The sequence below is a fragment of the Phalacrocorax carbo genome, chromosome 11 (genome assembly GCF_963921805.1).
Source record: "Phalacrocorax carbo chromosome 11, bPhaCar2.1, whole genome shotgun sequence".
NCBI classification, from domain to species: Eukaryota; Metazoa; Chordata; class Aves; order Suliformes; family Phalacrocoracidae; genus Phalacrocorax; species Phalacrocorax carbo.
Genome location: NC_087523.1, coordinates 12,618,881 through 12,635,052, shown reverse-complemented (window position 1 = coordinate 12,635,052; position 16,172 = coordinate 12,618,881). Strand labels below are relative to the sequence as shown.

General features: G+C 44.9%; 1 protein-coding gene across 2 annotated transcripts in view; it reads right to left on the bottom strand.

Annotated features, from left to right (window-relative positions):
* LOC104042409 (gamma-aminobutyric acid receptor subunit beta-4) overlaps positions 1–16,172 on the bottom strand; it is an 86,857-nt gene that overhangs the window by 41,098 nt on the left and 29,587 nt on the right. The gene's annotated exons all lie outside the window — the stretch shown is intronic.

Here is a 16,172-nt window from a genome sequence, read left to right as displayed (position 1 = left end):
GCTGTGATCTATAGTCCCCCCAGTACTAAACGCGTCCAGAGGCAGACTTGTGCCTGCTCACTGGGAGCTACACTAGCCTCAAAAGCCATGATTAGAAATGGAAGGAATAATACATGTGAAAGGCTCAAATCTTTGCTCAGAACACAGTATTTCTTGCAACATGGATGTCTTCTGTGCCTAGTCCATTTCTGTGGATGACAAATGACTGTGATAGCTTTCGGAAGGGCTTTGAAAGTGAAGGTGACTACTCCAGGCTGCTAGTAGAGGTTGTGTTTTACCAAGAACTTACAAGGTACTGGAAGCAATAACGTTTCTGCAGGGGGAAGTGCACACTGCTCTTCTGCTGCTGCATGACTTTGGGCATGAAGGATAAAGGAGGTTTTGCAACTTGCCTTTAGCACTAGCTATACCAGTTGACTTTTCCACCCTCATTTCCCCTCCACCCCGACTTTGATAAAGCACCTCCTTTTGGAGAAGTGACCAAATAAAAGTCCTTCCCCATCTAAGCAAATGACATATGGTCTCCTTGTCCAAGATCACAAAAGAACATTAGGAAAGCCAAGATGCTCCAGAAAGAGGGAGAAAAATGGAACATCTGACTTAGTAAAAACCAAGCTGCCACTGCCAGAGACTAATGAACAGTTTGTTGGCTTCAACTTCTTTGATGATTAAACACCAGCTCCTGTTCCCGTCATTCTTGGGAGAGAAATTAAAGGACAAAGTAGTCCTCAAGTATGTTTCATTTTAAAGAGGGGGGTAGGGGAAATAATTGAAATTATTTTTAAGGGGAGGAGACAGGATGTGCCTGCAATCAGTTACAAAGAATTGGAGTGGTGTAAAAAGTATAGAAGAATACATGAAGGACAGAGCAACATGGCCACAGTTCTTCCTTAGCAAGCTTGTTTAAGAAAAACACTTTGCCCTCATAAGGAATTGTCCATTTCTATGCAGACAAATCAATAGGTCCCAGACCTTAACGAGCACCAGTTAATCTGACATAAGTAAATACCTGATATCAGTCTTTCCAGCTCCAAGACAGCAGAAAGTCTGTTCAGACTCTCACCTTTGCTTAGGGCAGGAGGCAGCAGCTTTTGTACTTACTGTAGTTTGCATGGGGAGAGTGTTCTGCCAAAATGCTGCCTTTATTTTCTCTTTTGCTGCAAGCCAGTGCCCAGTTTACAAGTCTGAAGTTCTGTATGATAACTGTTCTACATAAATTCACAACTATTTTAGATACTGCCCTTCTCCCATGTCTCAGCTTAGCAGGTGAGATAGCCACAGTCTCTTTCTACCTCCTCCATTTTTGAATAATCATGTCAGCACTGACTTGAGGATTGGGAAGAGCACCTTCCACCTGCAGTCTCTCTGCCAGTAGTGCAAGGGGTCAGGAATGTGTTGGCTTCTAGGATATGCTCTATGCCCTTCTGTGCTGCAGGTCTTTGTGCTCTTGAACTCATTTTCTTTAGGACCTGAGAAGTACTTTGCATGGAGATGTTCCCCTCACTAATCTGATCTACTTTTGTAGTAATTTGCATGTGTTTAATTGCTGAATGCATGTCCAGAAACTGGGACAGATATCAGCTATATCCTCAACAACTAGGGATGTGTGAGTAAAGTGTCACTTTGTTGCCCTATTTCTCTCCTGCCATGCCCTATCCCTGCAGCACCTGGATTGGTGCTGATCCTGCAGGTCTAAGAAAGAGGACATACCTAACTGGGTCATAAGCCAAAAGGGCATTGATCCGCCCACAACAAGACTTTCAGACTTCTGAGCCTGTATATCAATGCCCTATCTGAGCAGGAGGCAGCACCATATGTCATCTGCTTAACAGCCCCAGTCATGCTGGGAGCAGAGGTCAAGAGGAGAAAGCCAGAACTGATGGGCACAAGGATGCGCATCACCTGCTCTATGAGCACATGCAGAATAGCAACCTTGTTCAGTGTTACAGGCAGCAATCCCATAATCACCACCTGCAGCGTGACAACTTCCTCAGGCAAGCTCTTAGAAAGCAATGCCAGGCAGTTTATATTCTTAAGCCATAAAATCTGGAAGCTACTGCATACCATTTCTGCTGGTCTGGTCTCCTCACTTGATTCCCCATGAACTAGTAGCTAGGCAAAACCCAGAGCCCATTCTACCCCTAAAAGCAGGATTGTTTTACCTTCCCATTTCTGCATCACCAGCTAGCTTTCACTCCAAACTTCATCATAATTTGAGAATTTGTCTATCCCAGAGAGGGGCCACTTAATGAGAAATTGTCAAACTCATTTTTGGTTCCTATACCTCCCCATGCCAACCCAGCACAGAAGGGCACGCTTTGTCCAGACAACCAACCAAGGTCAGAGGAGCAAGGCCATACATTAAGTGCAGGAAAAGACGCATTAATTTGACCACTTTTCAGGCAGAAAGTCAAAGTGATGATGCTTACACTATATTCTTGCTGATAGATGGGCCGGGAACTGGTAAGGACTCATTGTAGTACCAGGAGAGCTAAAACCAGCTAAGATGCTCACTTAAACAAGGAGGCAGCTCAGGCAGCAAGTCCTCAACTGAGTAATTTCTTCCAGGAAAATGGCATGTTAGAAGGGTGACTGGCTTGAGATAGTGCAAGGAGGGTAGCAAGCTGCTCCCTCCCTCCGTCAGAAGTACAATGTATGTTTTCCCAAGTGAAGTCTGTCCCAGGAATTACGTGGGTCCCAGGCAGTGCAGGTAACATGGGTTCTTGATCCTCCTGGAGATCCTTAAAGGCTTATTGCTTACATCTATATTCTGCTAGTGCATCAGATGTCTCCAAATGGCTTCAGTAAGTCTTCCCAAATCCCTTCTCTCTCTTACCAAGGCAAAATCTTAACTTAGCCCCTTTTGTTGATTCTCTTAACCTCTCTCTAAGTATGCACAAGGTCACCCATTACCACAGTGTGAGGCACACAAGCATTAACGCACTATCTCTGTGGAGTCTCAGAGAAGTGTTGTGATCATGCGTTGCATAGCTGGGAAAGGAAGTCCAAGAGCGTGCTTATATTACAAGCTTTCTGGTTTGAAGTACTTGGTAATTTAAAACAGATTATGCTCCCACAGGCTTTTGCTGACCCATGACAGGAAGACACGGTGCTTTCAGAAAGGCCAACTTTACCTTCCACTGTTAACCTGCACTGATCCAGTATGCTACAAAACTGCCTTCTGCACACCTACAAGCCGTGGAACAGTGCTGGTGCCTGTATCCCACCTCTTCTCCTCTGCTCTCCCACCTAGCTTCTCCCAGCTTATCTTTTCGTACTTTCCTGGCACTACCCTTACTGCCTTAAGCATATGGTGCACACACATATGGACATATCTAATATATAGCCATTAGAGCTCAAAAACGTTTTTAAAAATCACTTTCTATTTAATTAAACATGCAACAACTGCCCTATTAGAGTAAATTAGAGTGAGACATTTGAACAGTGACTAGTGAAGATATCAGTTCCTAAAGCCCTCAGAAGGATGGGGGAAGAAAACTGGATTATGCCAAGGGAAAGGTGATGTTGGAAGACCAGACATTTTCAAAGGGCCTTCACAGCCTCTGCATGTTCCCTCAGAGAATTTTCACCTTGTGACTCTCTTACCTCTTGCTTGCTGAGAAATACTCACTTCAAGTGGTTAAAACCCAATAGGTTTTCTAGCAGGAGCAACCTGGTAACAGAAAAATGAAATTTCTCCAAAACATTCCCAGAACTCTTCACCCCTCTGTACCTTTTTTATATTTAAATGAAATGTCCTCTTCACCTTGCCAAGAGTTTTACTGGACCCCAATCCAGTCAGACTCTACCCCAAGCAGGAGAGGTTCTGCATCCCTCCACACAGACACCGACTAGTAGAGATCACGGGAGGGGCGGGGGGGAAAGGCTGGAGAAATGCAGAATTAAAGCAGTTAAGGGGCTTAGTAGGCCATTGGAATTAGGTATTCTGGAAAACACCTCTGGGTACCAATTTCAGCTCACTCTGATAATTCTGTAGGAGTCTTTGGGCACTTTCACCTATGTCTCATTTTCTCTTACCTGTAAAAATAAGACACTGATGTTAACTTGCCTCCACGATGCAGTCTGAGATCCCAACATCTCTAGGCAAGTGCTAAGCGTGTAATGAACAGAAATTACTTTCTCCCTGGAGAAAAAAAATTACATAGAGCTTGTGGCAGTCAAGACCACCAATGCAGTTTGGTACTGCATAGGTAGGGAATCATGTTATGAATGAAGCAGTATTACTACTTTGCATGGCAGAATAAAACGTTGTAAATACAGCTCTGAGCACTGAAACCATGAGACTCTCTGCAACCATACCAAGGTACATAGTGCATTAAAGACACCGTTTTAACTTAGAAAAGGAAGGTTTGATATTCCAGATTCTGAAAACTGCCACAAAAAATGTCATTTCCCAGGAAGTAGCCAAAGGCAAACAAATCCTTTAAATGATGTAAGACAACTAACACGTCCTGGGTGGAAAAATCACCTCAGATAGTCTGGCACAGATTGGCTTGACCAAAAAGTTAGAACAGTGTTTATTTCCCATAGAAAGAAAGTTTGATCATGTAGGAAGAATAACTGGGAGTAAGCAGATAAGATGGTGACATGCAGAAGAGCAGAATGTATTTCTGGCAATAGGGTTCAGTTAGGTCAAGAGTGGACTCCTAAGGATAGAGGATAGCAGCCTTGTGGTTTGAAAAACAAGGCCTACATTTCAACAAGCCCAAGCAAACTGGATGCAAACTATTGCACTTGAAAACCTAGAGCCCTGCATGCAGAGACCCAGTTCTGTAGCTGGGGTGACTGCTCCTACATATGAATATTCTGCATAGCCATATCTGTGGCTCCTAAGTCGACAAACTCAGGAAGATTGAGTTATCATTAGAGAAAAGGGCTGGCAATCAACTGTCTCAGCTGTGGTGTAAATGGAGTACTGTATAGTCATGCTGGGACAACCAAAAGTACAGGAGAGTCAACTGATCTGTTCTAGGAAACAATTTCTGCTGTCAAGGGTACTGACCAGACAGTGTATCATGGATTTAGTCTACCTCTGCCTCCATCCATGAGTTAGTCTGCCCTTGATTATGTCAGGGTAAAGCCAAGGGAACCAGTCCAGGCTGACACCAGCAGCAGTGCACACAATATGGCCCATGCCATCATTCTTCCACTTTCGCAATCCAACTCTTGGCTGCGGGATCATAAACCTGATGGATGGATGCAGTGTAGTTAACTGACAACAGCATTCAAAATGCAGCTGTATGAAGCACTCCTGATTTTGCTGAACAAGTCAAGCTTATTACAGGATGCGTGAAGAAAAAGGAGATTTCAGCAGGCTGTGGAGGTCCACAAGCAAGCAGACTTTGACTTCACGGCCAACTGGATGGCAGAGAACAAGCTGCAGTCTCTGTCCATGCTGAGTGAGTGCTCTCTGCAGTACCAGGACCAACAGTCCTGGAGCCAAGGAGCTCTATTTGCAGAGCTGGCTGAAAGTTATTGGCAGGGAGCCCATGTGAGCTCGGTAAATAAAGTATCCAGATAATAAAAATACCCAAAGGCACTGTTTAATTTTTCTGAGGGTTCTGATATAGCCAGTAATGTTGAGAGGGAACAGCAATCTTGCAGACAGGAACAGGAGCATAGGGCAAAGCCAACCTTTCAGAAAAGTGGAACACAAGGCACCTGGTAAGTCTGATGCCTCACACCCTGTACAGCTAAATACCTGACACTCATTTATGGGGGGAACAGCTGAAAAGGAAGTGGGTTTGTGTTCAGGAACTATACTGGGACTGAGGAAAACTAGGCTTGGACGAAAGCTTGTGTATTGTAAAACAAGTCCCCTTGAACACTATCTGCAAACTCTTGATGGATAAAAGGGTTGATACTTTGCATATCCATGACCTAGGAATGCAAAGGGGATGGACAGGGAGATACAAGACGCAGGCTGCCTTCCCCTGCAGTCATACTGAAATTAAAAGATACTGTGGTACAGGTTGCTGCAGTGGAAAGGGAGATTATGTCCAATCTGTAAGCAGTGGGTATGTTTTGGGTTTGCTTCCCTCACCACTAGACCCTCAGATGGGAGCTCTGCGCACCCTGCAAAGAGGGGGGCAAAGGATGTATAAGAGGGCATACTCCAGCCTGATGACACACTGCACCCTGGCACAGATAGTAGGAGGCCAGCTCTGCATACCTTGTAAGCAGTGACATGGAAGGGGCCAGTAGATATTGCCTTTTACTCCCTCCTCTGCCATTTTGCTTGCTGGAGCTGCCCTGATACTCTGCTTGTTTCAGGGCATAAGGGACTGCCCACATTTCATCCCACATGCATGCATACCCTCCTTCCCCAAAATGATCCCTTTCGTCTGACTAGAGGACCTTTCTGGATCTCCCAACAGCTCAGCAGATCCTCTTCCTTTTACCATCCCTTTTCCTTGAATGTTCATTTTTCTCTGTAGCCTAGCAACTCAGCACAGACGCAGAATATTAACAACTCCTGTCCCCACACACGATCTTCTCCAGAGGCCTGAAAAATGTGATAGCAGAAAGGCTGAGAGGGGTAGGAGCAAGCACGAGAGATGTAGGGAACATGCAGGGAGCCTCTACCAGCATTCAGGAACAGCAAAGCTATTCAGCTGTCGTATCTGCCACCTTCACTTAACATGTACATAACATAGAGCTATATATAGCCCCCATTTATTTACATATTCAAATAGCAACATGACACGCATGCACTTGTATTTGCATCTAGGTTCTATATTGAGGTGCTGGCACTCTTGCGCACATACACTCTATTGCTAGATGCTTTAAACGTATGTATGACAGGATGTCAGAAGGTCAGATTCTCAAGATCTAATCTGGTTTTGAATCAAACCGATGATTTCACTTGTAGGCAGATACTTCAGCATTCTGCAGTAATCCAATCCAATGCTGCAGCATTGCTATTGAAACAGGTGGCAGTTTGGAACATTGCTCTCAAATACAGACAGCTTTTTAAATATATAGATATAAAAAAATATATATAAGGCTGTGGGAGTTCTGCCTGTGTAAGAATCTGAATAAAAACTTAAGCAGGAAAAAAACCAAACCATTTTTATCCTGATCAAAGTTTTCTGCAGTAGCAATTCTAACTACTACAGGAATGCTGGGGTGCAAGCTGAAGTGGTTCACACCAGCACCATACAACACTGACATGTTCAGACCTAAAGATAACTTGGGTGATACAGGAACAGATGGAGCATTGCAATACATAGCACTGTTCAGCTGAAAGCATGCTGCAAGCTACATAGCCACGGACTCTCATCCTCTCCAATATGACTTCTCTCATTCCATGGGGTGGAGTCACCTATGAAATGCAGAGTGAACCTAGCTTCTTTGGTGAGAACACAGAAACAGTCTCATTTGGGAAATCACCTAGTGAGCAAAACATGTGAACTCTGTTTCTCAGTACTGAAGCAGTGTTGACTCAGCCCTCCTGAGGCTTGAACTTGTGATACTGGAGGACTTGAAGAGCTGCTCCTTAGGGATAACAGCATCATGGAAAGATGCACGGGGGGAATCATTTGCAACAAGCATTGCCACCAGGTTTTGTTCATGCTGCAAAACCCAAGGTCTAAGCTAGGATTCAGCCAGTCTGCTCAACAGTTTTCCCATAACCAGGAATTTCCAGTTATGCAAAGAGCTTTCTGCAGACTCTTCCATTAAGACATCATGTGAATGCTACAAGATTCCTAGGAAGAAACCAGCATTGTAGAATAGAAAACAGAGCAGAGCAGTCTTTCTTCCACTGAGAACTTGTTTCAGCAATGTTTCCACAGTTCAGCATTTACTGATCTACATACATGGCAAAATCATGCAATTCAGCTAACAAAAATATTTCATTCGAGGACATCGTTAATGTTCAAAACATCAGAGCCCTTCAGCACAAGCATAGGAGACCCCTTTGTAGGGCAAACGATAAAGCTGTCCCCTCTCACATGAGGACACCTCCAAGCAGTGCAGTGGCAGGGCCCTGGCAGGACCGCTGCTTTACCAGGCTGCTCACTGCTACGCATGCACTATGTCCTGAGACCTCTGTCCCAGAAGGAATTACTGGTGCTTTGTGCAGATCCTAGCTTTCAGGTGGCCACAGCATTTGAAGAGTCTGTGTGGTGATCTTTGGGCTGTTACTTAGCAACTTGACTCTAAGATGTAGTGAAATTACTGGACTGTCTCTGCAGTCGAGCAACCCCAGGACCAAGGGCACAGGAAGAATTTTGTCATGGGAATGGAATAATCTGTGAAATATTATGGAAAACAGGTAATATTTTTCCCTTCTACAGGTTGCCATAAATGCAGTAAATATTGACATATGAGTCACACTGACCTATTTTCTAGTTTTTAAGCTGGGAAAATCTCCTTGCAACCAATTTCAGAACCAATGAATGGAGGTACTTTAGGCCCCTTCACAAGTTTGCTTTATTCTTAACTTTCTTGTGCAAGAATCCCTACCATCTTTTGGAAGGACCATCCCTGTCTTTTAGGCAGAAAGGGGACCACTGCTTGTTTAAACTTGAGCATCCACTCCCCATACCATCACACTGCAGAGCACACCTGAGGCCAGATGCTTTACTTGTCCTCACACACTACCTTAGTCCAAGGGCTCTTTCAGCACAATCAGTGGAATTTCTGTTAAAGAAAAGTACGATATGGTGTGAGCAGATATCCACGTCTGATTTTGACTTGTTAAACTGTGTCAGTGCTGGTGAAAGTCACCCTGAGCCTCAGCAGTCACAGGATGTCACCACTGGAAGGATACACAAAGTAACTTCAAATCTAGCAATGGTAGATAAGATGGGTCCCTGACATCTGCTTTGTTGCAAAGATGTTTTTAGGAACTCAGTAGATTTCTACTCTTGCCATCTATATGAGCCACAGAGCTGGCAGTTGTACCCCCCTGCCTGCAAAAGAGACTAACTCAAAGCTGCTATGTCTAGAGTGGGTTGGGGGTTACTCTCTACCCCTCTAGAACCATCTTTTAGTTCTCCAAACATCTCTCTAGCAGTACGAAAAAGCGTCAAGATGCTGTTGCTTTCCTTCAGCTAGCCAAGTGGTTGTGTGTTTATGCACAAGCTAATTCCTGTTGCTGGAGAAGCAGAGCAGTGAGAAGGCTGCTGAGGTGACTATACGTAACTGATAGCAGTATGCACAGTATGCACACAACCATTGTGCAGGACTGCCCTTTGCATCTTCTGGTGACTCTCCCCTTCAGGAAAACGCTGTTTCACCTGTACAGAGCTGCCACTGTTTGATTTCCCAAGTAAACAGCCATCCAGTGCGTTGCAGCCCTGCAGACCATGACTTGAAGTGACAATAGCTGCATGACCTAAGTTGTACTGAAACAATCATTGGCAGAGGAAGGCACAGGCACTTGCCAGCTCTGAAAAAAACTTCAATATCAGCTGCATGTTTGCAATACCTTAGTTTAAATCACAGCACACAGAATCCCCTAGCATGTGAAAAAAGCGTATAACACCTACCTGTCCATGCCAGCAGAAAGCCTGGGGATATCTCACCCTAAGTCAGGGATGTACCACTCTTACCTTACCACAGTGGTAGGATCTGGCCCTTCTCCAGCCCCAAGACCCCACAGCATCCTCTGCTACCCACAACGCTAACATCCCAGGAACCTACACCAATCCAACAGGACTACAGCCCCCGCAGTACCATTACAGCACACTGTCATTAGCTCAGCACCAAAGCTGCCTCTTAGTTTCACTGTATTTTGGCAGTCTTTAGTAGCCTTAAATACCAAGGTGTAATGTACACACAGAGCTTAGATACCACAGTGTCACAGGGCTAGAGACACCCTAGGATACAGGGAAACATTTACAGCACTGGAAGTCATGTCATACCTGTATTTAACTATATATAACTCTAGAAACCTCTGACTGTAGGATTTAAATGCTTTAACCTTTGCTTTTTTAAAACCTTTGGATACCCAGGGACACAGAATAGACTGACTGGGAAATATCTGTATTTCTCCATTGAAAAGACATGGCACCAAAACTGAACACTTTCAATCAAGAGTAAGAAAAATGCTGGTATATGTGTATAGAATATATGATGGTATAAGGTACAGTATAATAGTAGAAGCTTCTTAAAAATCTTGTTTTTAAAGCTCAAGACATCTATACCAATGAAAACACCTTTCCAGGGGCATATTGCAGCAAAGTCATTTCTGTTCATTATTGCAGGCATATAGAGGGTCTTCTAAGGGTCCTCAAAGGCTACTGCCAAAGCTGCATCAGTCCCAAGGAAACCAAGATTTTTGCATACATGGTTTGATTTTCAGAACAGTTGGAGACTGGATTGGACATCATGCATCCAGATCAGCGATACCACGTGAATATACATTTTTCTCCATTTCCCTTTCCTGAAATGGCCCAAAAGTCAAGAGTTCTGAGCAGGGGAACATACAGCCTAAGAGGATGCTGTGTTGTGTACCAAAGAGAGCCTCTGGTATGGAGCCTAGCCATCCACACTGCCTTCTTTCATCATCCACAATCAGCATACGGCAGAGTCGAAGAACATATCGGTGTGCATGGGTTACACCGAAATTGAGATTCAGCTAGTCAGTGTATATTCATACTTCCATGAAAAGAGACCTGCAAAGCCTGATCAGGACAGATTCCAGTACAAAGGCTATTTCAAGCATGCCTAATAGATGGAAAATCTTTACTCAGTGAGAAGAGCGATGCCCCGCTGATGATGGCATAACAGGTTGTAAGATGAACTGTCCTGGTCAAGAACACCCTTATCCACAACCTGATCCACTTTCTTTTGGGTTAAAAGCCAGTTTAAACCCCTTGAAGCTCATCGCTTCAATTGGGACATGCTTTACATCTTTCATGAACGGGGAAAGCTTTGCCAAACAAGACAGCTTGTTTTTCAAGCAAGCTTCTGGAAGTTGGGAAATAGCAGGCATGATGCTTCCTTCCATAACCCCCAAGAGATGCAGCGCAGTATGCCAGTGCGAGTGCAGTCACTCTGACGAGACAGCAGTGTGGCAACAGGTGATACAGGAGTAGGAAGCAGGAGGCAATAAAGCGAAGCATCAAGGTCAGCTTTGCCAAGCATTCTGCACCAACCTCTAACCTACCTGCACTGCAGACTGTGCCCCAGCAAAAGGTATTGCCAATTCCACAAGCATTGTTCCTTTAACATGGATATTCCTGCAAACATTTCTATTTGGAAACCTGTTTTTTACATTAGCCCTCTACAACAATGCTCTTGTAACTTTTCAGCTTGTCACCAGGTTTATAAAACTTTAAAGCTAGTGCTATAACAAACTGAAACAATGTTATTGCAGATGTAGGAGAGCATCTTGGGATGAATAAATTATAGGAGCCACAAAGAAATCACAACTATAACGGTTGGATGCTCCGAGCTGTCTACGGTGTGCAGGTACACAGGAGAGAGCCCGTTTAGGACTGCACAGATCATAGGGCAGGAAAATTGAAGCATTATAAAGGGTAACTGTCTCTTATTTCAAATGCGTACAACACTTCTGGTTGTTTTCCTTATTGAAATAGTTCATTAATGCTTGAAGGGATTCTGGACTAGATGACCTAGTAATTTTTCTAGGTACTAGAAAAATATGTCCCCAAAGATTGCCTAGAAAGAGAGAAGGCTACAGTTGGAAGTATTAGCCTCTAGTCCCACCATGCAGCAAGTACAATATATCCTGAACAAGCCAGTCCTCAGCTGCCTGTTGAAAGGACATGCAGGAGTGGGGGAAGACTTCCAGCTCCTTCTGAAGCCATTGGTACTGGATACTGTCGGAACTGGATCCACCAAAGCAGGCTGGTTGAACCAGACCATTAAGCTAACGGTGACTTTGGGCAGCATTCAGGCCATGTACCACAAGGGCAGAAACCTGCATGCTGCTTCAGCTGCAGAGTGACTGGAACTCCACACTGCCAGTGCTCTTCATTCTCCTGGGTCAGAAGTACTGCCAGACTCCTCAATAACTTGGGTACCATACTAAGATGTCTGAACAGAGCACTGTCCAAGTACCACTATACACCAACAGGCATCTATAAATACCTACATGTTGTTCCATGCTTACTGCAATCCAGCCACCTGCAGCAAAATGGCATTTACCAGATAATTTATCCAGTCCATTTCCTTTAAGAAGAACTAGAAGACATCATCACTGTATTCTTCAGAGATCATCTGAGCTACTGAACATCATTATGAAGACATTTCTCCTTTCAGCCTGCCTTTAAATCCCCAACTTGCAAATTCATACAGGATACAAAAAGACTCCAGCTAGGCCTTTCATCTTCATGGATCACCACTTCCCAGTGGGTCTGCCAGTCAAACATGCCCTCCCCAATACCTATTTGGCCTGGCCTCTGGCATCCTTTCCCAGGCATTTCAATTGATGTCACTGCTCTTGGCTCAGCATATAATCCTTCTAATCACTGACAAGAACAGAAGCTGCAGCTCAGTGTTGCTTAGCAGGGCTAAGAGGAATACACAGTAATAAAGCATTACTCTAGCAAGTGAACTTGAAAATCCGGCTGACCACACACAGGCAGCAGCTGTGATGAACAAGCAGGTGCCATTTTTTTTTTAAAATAAGGACTGTAGTTTTGGTCCCTCATCATTGGGTGATCATTACAAAGCCAGCACTGTACCTATAAATGTCCTGCACCCTGGCATGACTCCATTTTTGAGCTGTACCATGGCACGGTATCTGGGCATGCCCCCAAGGAGGTGGAGATGTATCAGATGGAGATGTATAGGAAGGCACTGGGAAACACGTAGCACGTACAGGCAGCTGCAAAGCATTTTGTATATCAGAGTATCTGGAAACTTCCAGCATAAAGACATAACTGTGTTGCCTTTGCAGAGAGCCCTGTATCATCCAGAATTGAAATGTCACCACATCAACATTTTGGGAATACAGTTCCCACGGGAATGAAGGCAAGGAGTACTTCTTCGATCATGGGTGGATCTGTATTCCTTCACAGCACCACATCCAGCTTGAGTCCTGTGGAAAACAGCTTTTTGAATCATGCAATGGCTAGTCACTGACTGCACTTTTTCCCTGCCACCACACAGCCAGCAGACTCCAAGAGTCCCAGGAAAAGGCATGGGGGAGCTGGGGCTCTCCTCAGCCTGCCCAGCCCCAGCACCAGGGCCATTGTTCCCAAAAGGATGTCTGAGGATTAATTAATTATCCTACAAGGGGCAGTAAGTAATAACACTCCTTGTGGAACAATAGAAGCTATTTGGTTGCCATGACAAACCAGCTTCACTTGTGTGCCTTTAATTTATTCACTGCACAGCCCGTTTCTCAATCACACACAATGCCAAAAAATGCCTTGTTTTCTTGCCAGTATCCATGTCCAGAACAGGGGTAAGACACAGCCCTTTCCCCGGGGCATCTGTCACACGGAAGAATGATGCACAAAATATCCTTTCAGCCTGGAAACTTACATCACATGAGAACTCTTCTGCTCCCAAAATGTTTGTTCCTTAAGATAATTCTGATTTTTTTTAATTGCTTTTTGAGGCTGCCTCACCATGGTGCTTATAGATCTTGATGTTTAGTAGGTTCTCACACATAGCCACTTTGTCCCCATTTCCCCCTCTTCTCCCCAACATATATAGGAAGGATGGGCAGGAGACGATGCTTGTCAAGTCAAACAGAGAGCCAGGAAAGATAATCAGAAGGCCAGAAGTGACATGCCTTCGCAATATCAAGAGGAGCATGGCATGGACAGTGCTTGGTGTCCAGCCTCATTACAGCCATGCTACAACCATCAATATACTCATAATCAATCAACAGTCCACTCCTACTCCATCAACAGTGCTGCCCAAATCCTGCAAGATCCAGAGCAGCAAGTGGATGAAGGTCCATGCCAGGAAACCTGCTCTCCCATGCACCCTACAAATGTTATTGTTGGTGTTTCTCCCCAGCCCCGAGCCCATACATTTGCCCCAGCCATCCTGCAGCAGAGGGAAGCAGGTGTTCACTGGAGAGGGAAGAGCATTACATTCACATGGCAAGGGTTGAAATCTGTTGCTAAGACAATGGCTATTAGCCTAAGACACAGCGTGCCTGGCCACAGCTGCTCATAACACGTGTATGACAAAACACTTGATCAGCCTTTATAGTCCATAGACACATCTCCAGCAGGAGGTTCATCCTGAACAAGCCTCTGCAGTGCTCAGCTATCTTCTCAGGTCTACAGAGGAAGATCAGGGCAGTTGTTAGAGGTAAGCTGAGAATGAGCTCACTCCCTCCCAGTTATGTTTGTGCAAGCTGGAATCTTAAGCTACAGGCCCAGATTCCAAATTGTTCATGTTGCCTCTAGCAAGGAGGGTGACAGCTGGTTCACCACATAGGAAAATTCAGGTCCAAGTTGAGACCGGGGGAGGAGATGACTCAAAGTTGAGCTCTGCCCTGACAGGCAAGATAGATGGAGATAGGTTAAGCCATCTGGCTCTTCTGAGTTGAGCCTAACCTCAAGCACAGCTACCCAATGCAATGAGGACATAGGCTGTACCTTAATTTCTGATTGCACACACCATCCAGTGTCACTGTTACTGACTGAGGGGTAACTTGCTATGCAGATAATTACAGTAGTGGTGGGATGATAGCAAAGAGTCTGCAGAAGAAAGCGATTGATATGAGAACCTGAAGGTTCATGGTTGGCCCTTCACCCTCGGTCATATCAACATATGCATTCAGGATTTTCAAGCAGATTGGAAACAAAAATGACTAGTCAGTTTGCCTCTCTTCCCCTCCTCCCTGCCCATGCAACAGCAGAATAGCTCATGGGCCAGAGAAACAGGGCAGGAGAGTCCAGAAAAGAGATAAATAGGACAGGAGCATTGGGAGACCTAGGTTTTAATTGACTTAAACAGCAAGAGCTCTAAACTGGCCTAGGGTTCTCCTGCATCACGGGTCAGGAGCTGAGGAACAGGACAGCTGCTGCCAGGAGGTCCCCACCAGCCTTCTACTCTACTCATCCTCTTGGAGAGGAGAGGACTTTGGAGGAAAAGCCTCTGGGCAGGAGGGAGGAAGGCAAGGTCAGGCTATGATCAGCACAATCCATGTCCTCTGCTGGGTGCTAAGGGCTTCTGAAATGCAGTGCAAGCTGGATGTGTACCTAAACCACGACCAAAACAACACTTTTTACCCCAAACTATTGCTGTCTGAGCAGATAAATTTTTTCTTCTCAGTGATATGAAAAAGCTCCAGTTTATCAATGCCACCCCAAACCAGATTCATCAATAGATGCCCCCCTTTCCAGTACAGATCTCAAAAGAAATGCCAAATTACCACCAATAAGAATGAAAAACCACTGACTGTTTTCCAATTGGGCAGGCACAGGCTGACTGTAAAGCCACCACTGTCTTTGTTTCAACCAAAAAATACGACTTGCATCTACTCTTTTAAGGCATAAGCATTAATGCTCAGAGAGGTGGCTGTGCAACCAGCACAGAAGGATAAGGGATGAGAATCTACTCTGGATAAGATGCCACCACTAGCTCCAGAGACACCAGCAGAGAGCCTCCACCCACATGTTCACAGATAACACCAGGGATACTTCCATGTGCTGGTATCGACATTCACTAACGTATCTAGAATTTTCCCCGCATTAGGAAGTGAACTACAGTGCTTCAGCGTGTCGAACCACGTCACAAGTACCATCAGGAGGGGTAGGTGTGCACCACAGGGGTCCCACATGCCAGTCCTGTCTTGCAGGTGGTGTTTCAGTGAGTTCAGGATTGTCTGAACCTGGGGCTGGACTGAGGCTGTGGGCACAACTGACAGGCAGTCCCAGTGACACAGGCCACTCAGCAGGTGTAAGGAGCAAGGCTCAGACTGAAACCAGTATGCTGAGAAAGAAGTCTGGAAGAAAATGCCTCCTATCCCTTGGCCTAGTTAAGTGTTTTTCATCACACTACACGTGGAAAAATCATCCTTGAATTCCTTATGTTTTAGTGAGGAAGAATTTTGTCTTAAATCTGAGTTCCCATCACCCCTCAAAATTCTGTGTCCAAAGCAGCAGAAGAAAAATACTTCTTCTGTACCAGACAAATGTCACTCTTCCTTCAACAGCTTCCCAGCTGCAAGGGAGATCTGTAGTAGGAGGTGAAGGAAGCAGGGG